Raw genomic sequence first — 8,192 nt, 5'->3', positions numbered from 1 at the left:
ACTTTAAGCAACGCTTTGGCAACGGTTTTTGACCTGTGGAATATGCGGCCGTTACCAATGCTCATAGGCAACGATTTTTTACCTAAGGCAACAGTAACAAAAAAACCGTTGCCACAGTTACTGGCATAGACAACGGTTTTGAAGGGAAATTTTAAACAACGGTTTCGAACCGTTACTCGATAAGCAACGGTTTAGAACTGTTCTTATTAATGATCCAACGGCTTAAAGCCGTAACTGGATAGGCAATGGTTTTAAACTGTTGTAGTTTTATTATTCACATAGCTAACGGTTTTAAAGCGTTACTGTTGGTGTCGTTTTTCGGCAACAGTTTTAATACCATTGCCATTATGTAATCATTGTTGACAACGGTTTTAACACCATTGTCTTTTGTAATTTTTGACAACGGTTTTCTTGTTATATATAATTCTTTATTTACAATAGTTTTTTCGTGAATGAAATCAATTTCAATTTTTTTAATTATTTAGTATCAATAAATAATCTAAACTATTTGAATCAAGTCACTAAAGAAAAATAATTGAACATTTCCCATCAAATTTAACTTATAAAATATATGTGTACATTTCTAAATACTTTCTAAAAGTAACAAGACTAATATTTTCACTTGAACATATTCCCAAATAGCTTCTTTATCTTTAATCCCCTTCTAGTTTGTGTAAATTAATGGACAAAAATCTGAATTCCTTGCCACTGTACCAAAAAATTTGCTCAAGTTGTTTACAGCTTTATCAGTAGGACCAATTGCCTCTCCTTCAATATCTAAAGTAATTTCTTCTCTATCTTCCAACTGTCTTGCATAAATCTTCAAGCATTGTATAGGTCCTCGTGTTTTCTTCACCGTTGTCTCTATACAAAGAGACTTATTAAAATTACAATAATATATTCAAGGAGACTAAAACATTAATACTTTTAGCATTATATACCATCCCTCTTATTGATTTGTATATATTTAATTAAAAAAAATAGCTACATCAATTTATCCAAATGAATAAAATTTCATAATTTTATTATTGCTAATGATTTATTCCAACTGCGTATGAAAACTAGAAGTCGCTTCTAAAATTAAAGTCAAAGTGTAAAAAGAGTTATAGACCAAGACAGAAATTTTTGTTTTCCTATTCAGATATTGTTCCTATTCAGACATACAAAGGACATTTGTCTTCATAAAAATAAATCTAGTTAAGCTATAATATAATCAAATTAATATTTATAATTTCAACGGCAACGACCAAGACAGAATTTTGTTTTACCTATTCAGATATTGTTCCTATTCAGACATACAAAGGGCATTTGTCTTCATAAAAATAAATCTATTTAAGTTATAATATAATCAAATAAATATTTATAATTTCAAGGGAAAAGACCAAGACAGAATTTTATTTTATTTGATCTCATTTCAGTGATAGATTTATCACTTAATAGAATACAAAAAATGACTAAAAAAAACACAACCTGCACCAATAATGGGCATAGCACATTCAAACTAACCCTAACTTGACTCCTCTAATCCTTGACTCTATTTACAATGCAAAGTCAACCAGCAAATCATTTCACAGTAGTCAATTTAAAGAGAAATGATGTCATAAAATGTTTTCAAGGAGACCAAAAATTTACCTTTCAAAGTATTGTCTATGTCCTCAGCCTCAGTTGGATTAATATAATCCTTGTCTTGCTCCTCTATATTATCTCCTTCATTCTCATCCAATTTCTCTTCACCATCAGGTTCTTGTTAAGTTTAAGAAATGTATCAATCGGCATTGAAGCAAATTGACGTATTTTTCCCTTCTTAGTTGGCCTTTTTTGCAAGCTGCCACACTCTTTAACATCATCTACAATTGTGGTCTCTTTTTTCTTCAAATCTTGACTCATTCTAGAATCTACTTTTCTAGTACTCTTGTGAGCCATAGCAGTAAATTTAGAAAAAAATTTCTTTTTAACACTAGTTACCATGTAACCAAAACACTTTTCTGATTTATGACATCCAAAAATTAATAACAAAATCAAACTTATTTGCATTGAACAGTTCAAAAAGACTCAAAATAATAGCACATGAGTAAAACCAATCTACCATATACAAATCTTCATAATTGTGGTAATATTTTTTCTATTTTAAATCAATGACCAAAACAGAGTAATGACCAAAATAATATTAAAAACAACACAAAATCAGAACAGCATTTTTAGATAACCAATTACCAAATCAAAATCAGAATAGCACTATAGCAAATCAATATTAAAATCAAAATAAAATCAAAATAGCATTTCCAGAGAACCAATTTCTAAATCAAAATCACACAACATAATCCTAATTTAATATAAAATTAAGTTTAAAATCAAAGCAAAACCAGAACAACACTTTTAGAGAACTAATTACCAAATCAAAATCATAACAGTATTATAACAAATTAATATTAAAATTAAAATAAATCATAGCAGCATTGACAAAGAACCATTACCCATTTTGTGTCTATAGAGATTATGCAAAAAGCTAGCAAATCATAGAATTCCTAGTTGCTTTAAGTATATGGCATTATATATTCAACTTATGAGGTGAACTATTACAATAATATACATGAAACAAAACATCAAACATATGGAGTGAAACTTTCATACCACTTTATATGAACAGAACGAACCACCACGAAGACTCGTCCACAAGTCCACAAGGACTGACTGAAGCTGCTGCCGCCGTCAAAGAGATTGCCAACCGCGCTCCAACTTGTCCCTGGATCAGTGGTCTCTCAAGATGCCATCTGCTCTCGAAATGGCTAAGATGAATGTCTGTCTCTGCCTTTTGGGGGGTCTTGGGCCGTCTCTACCTTCAACTGAAGCAACTGTTTATCTCTTAGGCCTAAAATTGGGCCAGAAAATCAATATTAAAATCAAAATAAAATTACAACAGCATTTCCAAATAATAATCTAGTGAACAAAAGCAACAGCAAAAGATTAGCAGATCCCACATTCCCATACTTTATTCTGCTCCCTAATCACAACACCATAATCAGTTAATCACGTCTCATCTCGATCCAAACTCTAATAATGTTAAAAAATCTAAAGGTTCAGTAGCCAATTAGCCATCCAACTCAGGAAAGATTCCCATATTACAAACTTATTTAAATTAGGCTATTTCAATTACAAACATAACATGGAAACCAGTTATTGTCCTATGCAAGAATTTAGCCATATGCTCGACCATTAAAAAAATTCTCATTATCAGATTGCACAAGCAGCAGTAGATTCAAAGGAAAAAAAAATGCACAAATTATTGTCCTATGCAATGAATATGAAAATAAAAGAGCTAAACCACAATGTCAAGCTACTAATAATAATGAATAACTAACCTTTGCCAATGATCAGACCAAGCTGCTTCAAGGTAAGTGTATGTCCAGTTTGGTGAAGTTGAGTATGAGGGCAATTAGAATCAAAACAAAATCAGAGCAGTATTGCCAGAGAACCAGTTACATACTAATCAATCTTAAAATCAAAATAAAATCACAACAACATTTCCAAATAACCAGTTACCAAATCAACATCAGAACAACATTGTACCAAATCAACATTAAAATCAATATTAGGCGACAGCAAAGTAACTCGAAAGGTAAAGCTCACCAGGACAGTGGTGAGTTGCAGCAGAAACAGAGTGGCGATCCAGACGCCAACGGCGACGGCGAATCCAACCCCGCCAGCGACAGCTTGGCAGCAACAGAGGCAACCTCCTACTCCCTCATCGTGTTTCTCTCTCTGCGCGAACCCTTTCTCTCTCTTCGAGCTCCTCATGGCGGCAGTGATGTGAGGTACGATGGCAACGACGAGCTCGACGGTCAGGACCTTTAGCGGCGGTGATGGAGTCCTCGACGATGGTGGCTACTTCTCCTCTCTCGCGCGCACTCTTCTCCGTCTCCACACCCTCCGGTTCACGCAACGTTGGCTGCGGCTCCACGGAACAGCGGTGACAGGCGGGCAGGGCGCAGCGACGGCACGCTCTTCTCCCTCTCCTTCCCTTCTTCTTCCCCGATTCCCCCTTCTCTTTTTTCCTTTTCTTTCTTTTCCCCTTTCCTTCTGTTTCCTTTTCTCTACGTGTGTTTAGGGATTCAGGGTAGCCAATTTAGGAATTTTGTGAAATTAGGGTTTTATTTGGTAATTTTAAAATTATGGTAAAATATATACGAGTAATATAATAATTTTACAATATTTGAGATAAAATAATAATTTAGAATTTAAATTTAATACTGTAAAGATTATTTTTAAAACGCATAAAATTTTATTTATCAATATATCAATAAGTTAAAATAATTATTTCTAATTTAAATTATAAAATAAATGTATTAATTACATTTTATAAAATACAATTTTAAATCTAAAAATATTAATTATTCAAATTAAATAATATAACTTTTTATCATTTTTCATCGCCAGAACTTTAATTTCAAATTATATGAAATAACCAATTAATAAAAACTACACAAGAATATTAATTAACTTAACTCCAAATATTAATAAAACTAATGTAATTAGTCTTAATAGATTAGTTTATAAAATAAGGAGTTCAAATTAATAATAAGTCATAACTTTTTCATAATAAAAGTTACTTAAATTAAATTGTACAATTTTTTTATTTTTCAATTATTAAAATTATACACAATATTTCATTATAATAAAATTACTTAAGAATATTAATTGATTCAAAATGAATTTATTTCTGAATCTCTTTAATTATTTTCTAATAGAATAATTTCTAAAATTATAACATTTAACCTTAATAAGATAAAATCACAATTTATTCATATTTAGATTTTCAAAAATACGAGAGATTACATTATATATTTATAACAAAAATATATAATATTTATTATATATTTATTTTAATTTTATTTTTTCTAAAAATAATATGTGTTATATATTTATAACAATAGTTTTTGAGTATTTTATAAATTTAGTATTTATAGAAAAAATTGTTTAAATTTGTATGATTATTTATAATTATTTTTATATGTATCTTTTAATTTGTATAATTATTCAAATAATATTAGAAAATTATTGTTTGATAAACAATTATTGTAATGGTTATAAAATCGTTCTTTAAAATAGTCAAAGAGAACGGTTTTATTTTGTTACTATAATGTAATGAAAAATTGAACTTTATCAGCAACACTGTAAAAAATATTGTCTAAAACCATCTAATAGTACGGTTTTAAAGTGTAGCATTTTGGCAACGGTTTTTAGGCATTTCTTTTGTACAATTATTTAAACAACAATAAAAAACTGTTGCTTAAAAAAATCATAGTAACGGTTATAAAACCATTCTTTTAAATAGTCAAAGAGAACGGTTTTAATTTGTTGCTATAAAATAATGAAAAATTGAATTCAACAGTAACACTAAAAAAAAACCATTGTCTAAAACTATCTTAGAGAACGGTTTTAAGGCGTTGCAAAATTTGGTGTTGCTAAAACCCATATTTGTTGTAGTGAAGGCCAAGTCATCAAGCATTTCCTCAATAAACAGTGTCTGTAATCATAGTAAAATTTATTTCATGTGTCAAGTCCACTGCGTGTTCAAGTAATTTACAATCGTTATTTCTTGTCGATAGAAAATTTAAAGCAGTACCATTAGCTTGACACAACGACGGCTCCTGGTTCTGCTCGAGACGCATGACTTAGAATCTAGTAATATCAGGTGTTTTTTTTCAATGTCAATTACAAGCAGGTACCAGTGCATGTTATCCTCATTCACTGGAACGAAAATCTAACATAAATAGACACATAAGTTATATTGGAATAAGCATTTTGTACTGACAGTAACATATACTGTGATCCGTAAAGTAGAAACTTACCTTGCATAAGGTTTCAAACTCTCCCATGTATTCCTCAGCGTAATAGCGTTTCAAGGTCTTTGGCAAGTGAGTCCAATTAAGGGTAAATTGCTGAATTTTGAGTTTATGGGCACATGTATAAGATCAATGGAAACCATGCGATGGACAATCTGTTAATGGTTTGCACTCACCAAAAAATTAGTGGGTAAAAACCACATGCAGGGAAACCTGGTGTCCTTGCGTGCATCAGACATGAGCATGCTTGATGTCAGGTTTATGATCTGCTTTATCGTTCGTTGTTTGACGCCCAATAAGAACAAATATAAACAGTTATTCCCTTAATACAACTACTTTATATGGTCGTAATTTCATTTATGAAATTAATAAACGCTAATGATGAAAAATCCATACCTCATCCACCAATGGTTTGTTTGGCAGTAGAGTATACATGACTCTCCTATTAGCGTGCCATAAGTTTGTCTGTGAGATTATCTCCGAATTCAATTCTTCATCTTCCAGAACGGAACCAAAGACGTAGGTGACGACTGAAACTTCATCCTTGCAGAATGCCATATCAGCTGGGGGACGGAACAGAACAGACGTCCACTGATAAAATGAAAACTTTCCCGTTAGTTAATAATACTTAATTAGAACAACAAATCTTTAACGATTCCTTTATAGAAGATAACCCACCGCAGGTATCTTTGCGGACTCCTTCCTTAGTGGCAACTTTCGGTCAGCTGGGTTGAAGTAGCTAACATATACAGCTTTGTCTACGCTATTCGGTATAGTTGGTTCTGTATCTATCTTTTTTCCAGTACCATCATCACAGAAAAAATTGCGGCGAATAATGTAATCAACTAGCGTTGTTTGTTCACACTTCGGAGACATTGAACAACACTTTGTATCTTTATGCGAAATTGAGCGGCTTGATGAATGCTGGACATGTTGGATCTAATCTTTTTGGATGAATCTAGATTCCTCTCAAGAGTACCTGATGGCATACTGAATCTGCTCATGATCACAGGCATTACTGTAGGGTTAAAGTTATCGGCCGGACAATTACGAAGATTAATCGTTTGTCGCATTGTTCCGAACAAAGGATACCACGTCTTGGTCTGGGAAGCAATCAGGTTTGAAAGTGTATTCATTATCGTCGACATTTGCGTGACCATATCTTTTAGGGACCCTTCTAGGACGGTAGTTTTACCGAAGTCCTCGCCAATTTCTTTACCGGCTCCACCATTAAAATTTACATGTAGTCGCTGGTCATGCATGGTGCTTCCGCGGAGACTATGAAAAACAAAACATAAAATATGTAGACTTTTTATTCGGAATCGATTTAAAAGGACACTTATAATTTGTTGAAATACAATTTAATTTTAACCTGGATGACAGTTCTATCACTTCCTTATCGACGACTTTTCTTGATATTTTTCTATTTTGTTCCTTTTTGGCTTCGTCGTCTCCCTTTTCTATTTTTTGTGTTGAGCGTCGCTTCCCTCTGACAATGATAAACCTCTATTTTATGACTCATCTTGTGCTGAGTGTTTTTATCAATTCTTCACCCACTTATTCATATGAATTGCATGGTTTTACAAGGAAAAAAACTCCAAATGACGCGAATGCGTGACCCACGCGCACGCGTGACGGATGCCACATGCAGTAAATTGCAGAAGTCACCCCCAGCGATTTCTGGACCCTTTTTCGGCCCAAATCCAAGCTCAGAGATACAGAATAGAAGCCAGAGAATGGGGGAATCAATAACGACAAGAGACAACTTTCATAATTCACAATTTTAGGTTTTAGATGTAGTTTTCTAGAGAGAGAGGCTCTCTCCTCTCTCTTAGGATTTATGATTTAGGAGTTAGGTTTTTAGGATTAGGATTCCTCTCAGTTTATGGTTATTTCTTCATTCTAGGTTCAATGTTCCTTAAATTTATGTTTCTCTTCTACTTTTATTTACTCTAATTCTTTTACTTGTTAATAACTTATGTTGCCAAATTGGCTTATGAACTTTTCATGTTAGATTTGAATATTCTATTTAATATAATTTGAGGTATTACAGATTTACGATTGTTTTATTCTATTTATGATGCTTTCAGTTTAATTTATATTTTTCTCCTTTTTGGTTTTGGTTAAGTAATTGGTAACACTTGAGTTATCAAACTCAGCGGTTGACTGAGAGTTGGAAACTGCTGATTGACTTGGATCCTTCTAAAGCTAGTTTTTCCACAGGAGTTGACTAGGACTTGAGGAATCAAGTTAATTAGTCCACTTGACTTTCCTTTATTTAGTAAGGGTTAACTAAGTGGGAGCAATAACAATTCTCATCACACCTGATAAGGATAACTAGGATAGGAT

At 32.4% G+C, this 8,192-nt stretch overlaps 1 long non-coding RNA gene across 1 annotated transcript; it reads right to left on the bottom strand.

Annotated features, from left to right (window-relative positions):
• Positions 1 to 2,574: 2,574 nt before the first annotated feature.
• On the bottom strand, positions 2,575 to 4,025 carry LOC110267878 (uncharacterized). The gene is made up of 3 exons (XR_002355837.2): positions 3,628 to 4,025; positions 3,360 to 3,381; positions 2,575 to 2,869 (listed from the first exon to the last, which is right to left on the bottom strand). It is a non-coding gene; the product is annotated as an uncharacterized LOC110267878 (long non-coding RNA).
• Positions 4,026 to 8,192: the final 4,167 nt, after the last annotated feature.

This window comes from Arachis ipaensis, chromosome B10 (genome assembly GCF_059453495.1).
Source record: "Arachis ipaensis isolate K30076 ecotype BB chromosome B10, ASM5945349v1, whole genome shotgun sequence".
NCBI classification, from domain to species: domain Eukaryota; kingdom Viridiplantae; phylum Streptophyta; class Magnoliopsida; order Fabales; family Fabaceae; genus Arachis; species Arachis ipaensis.
This window is presented reverse-complemented; position numbering and strand designations above follow the sequence as displayed.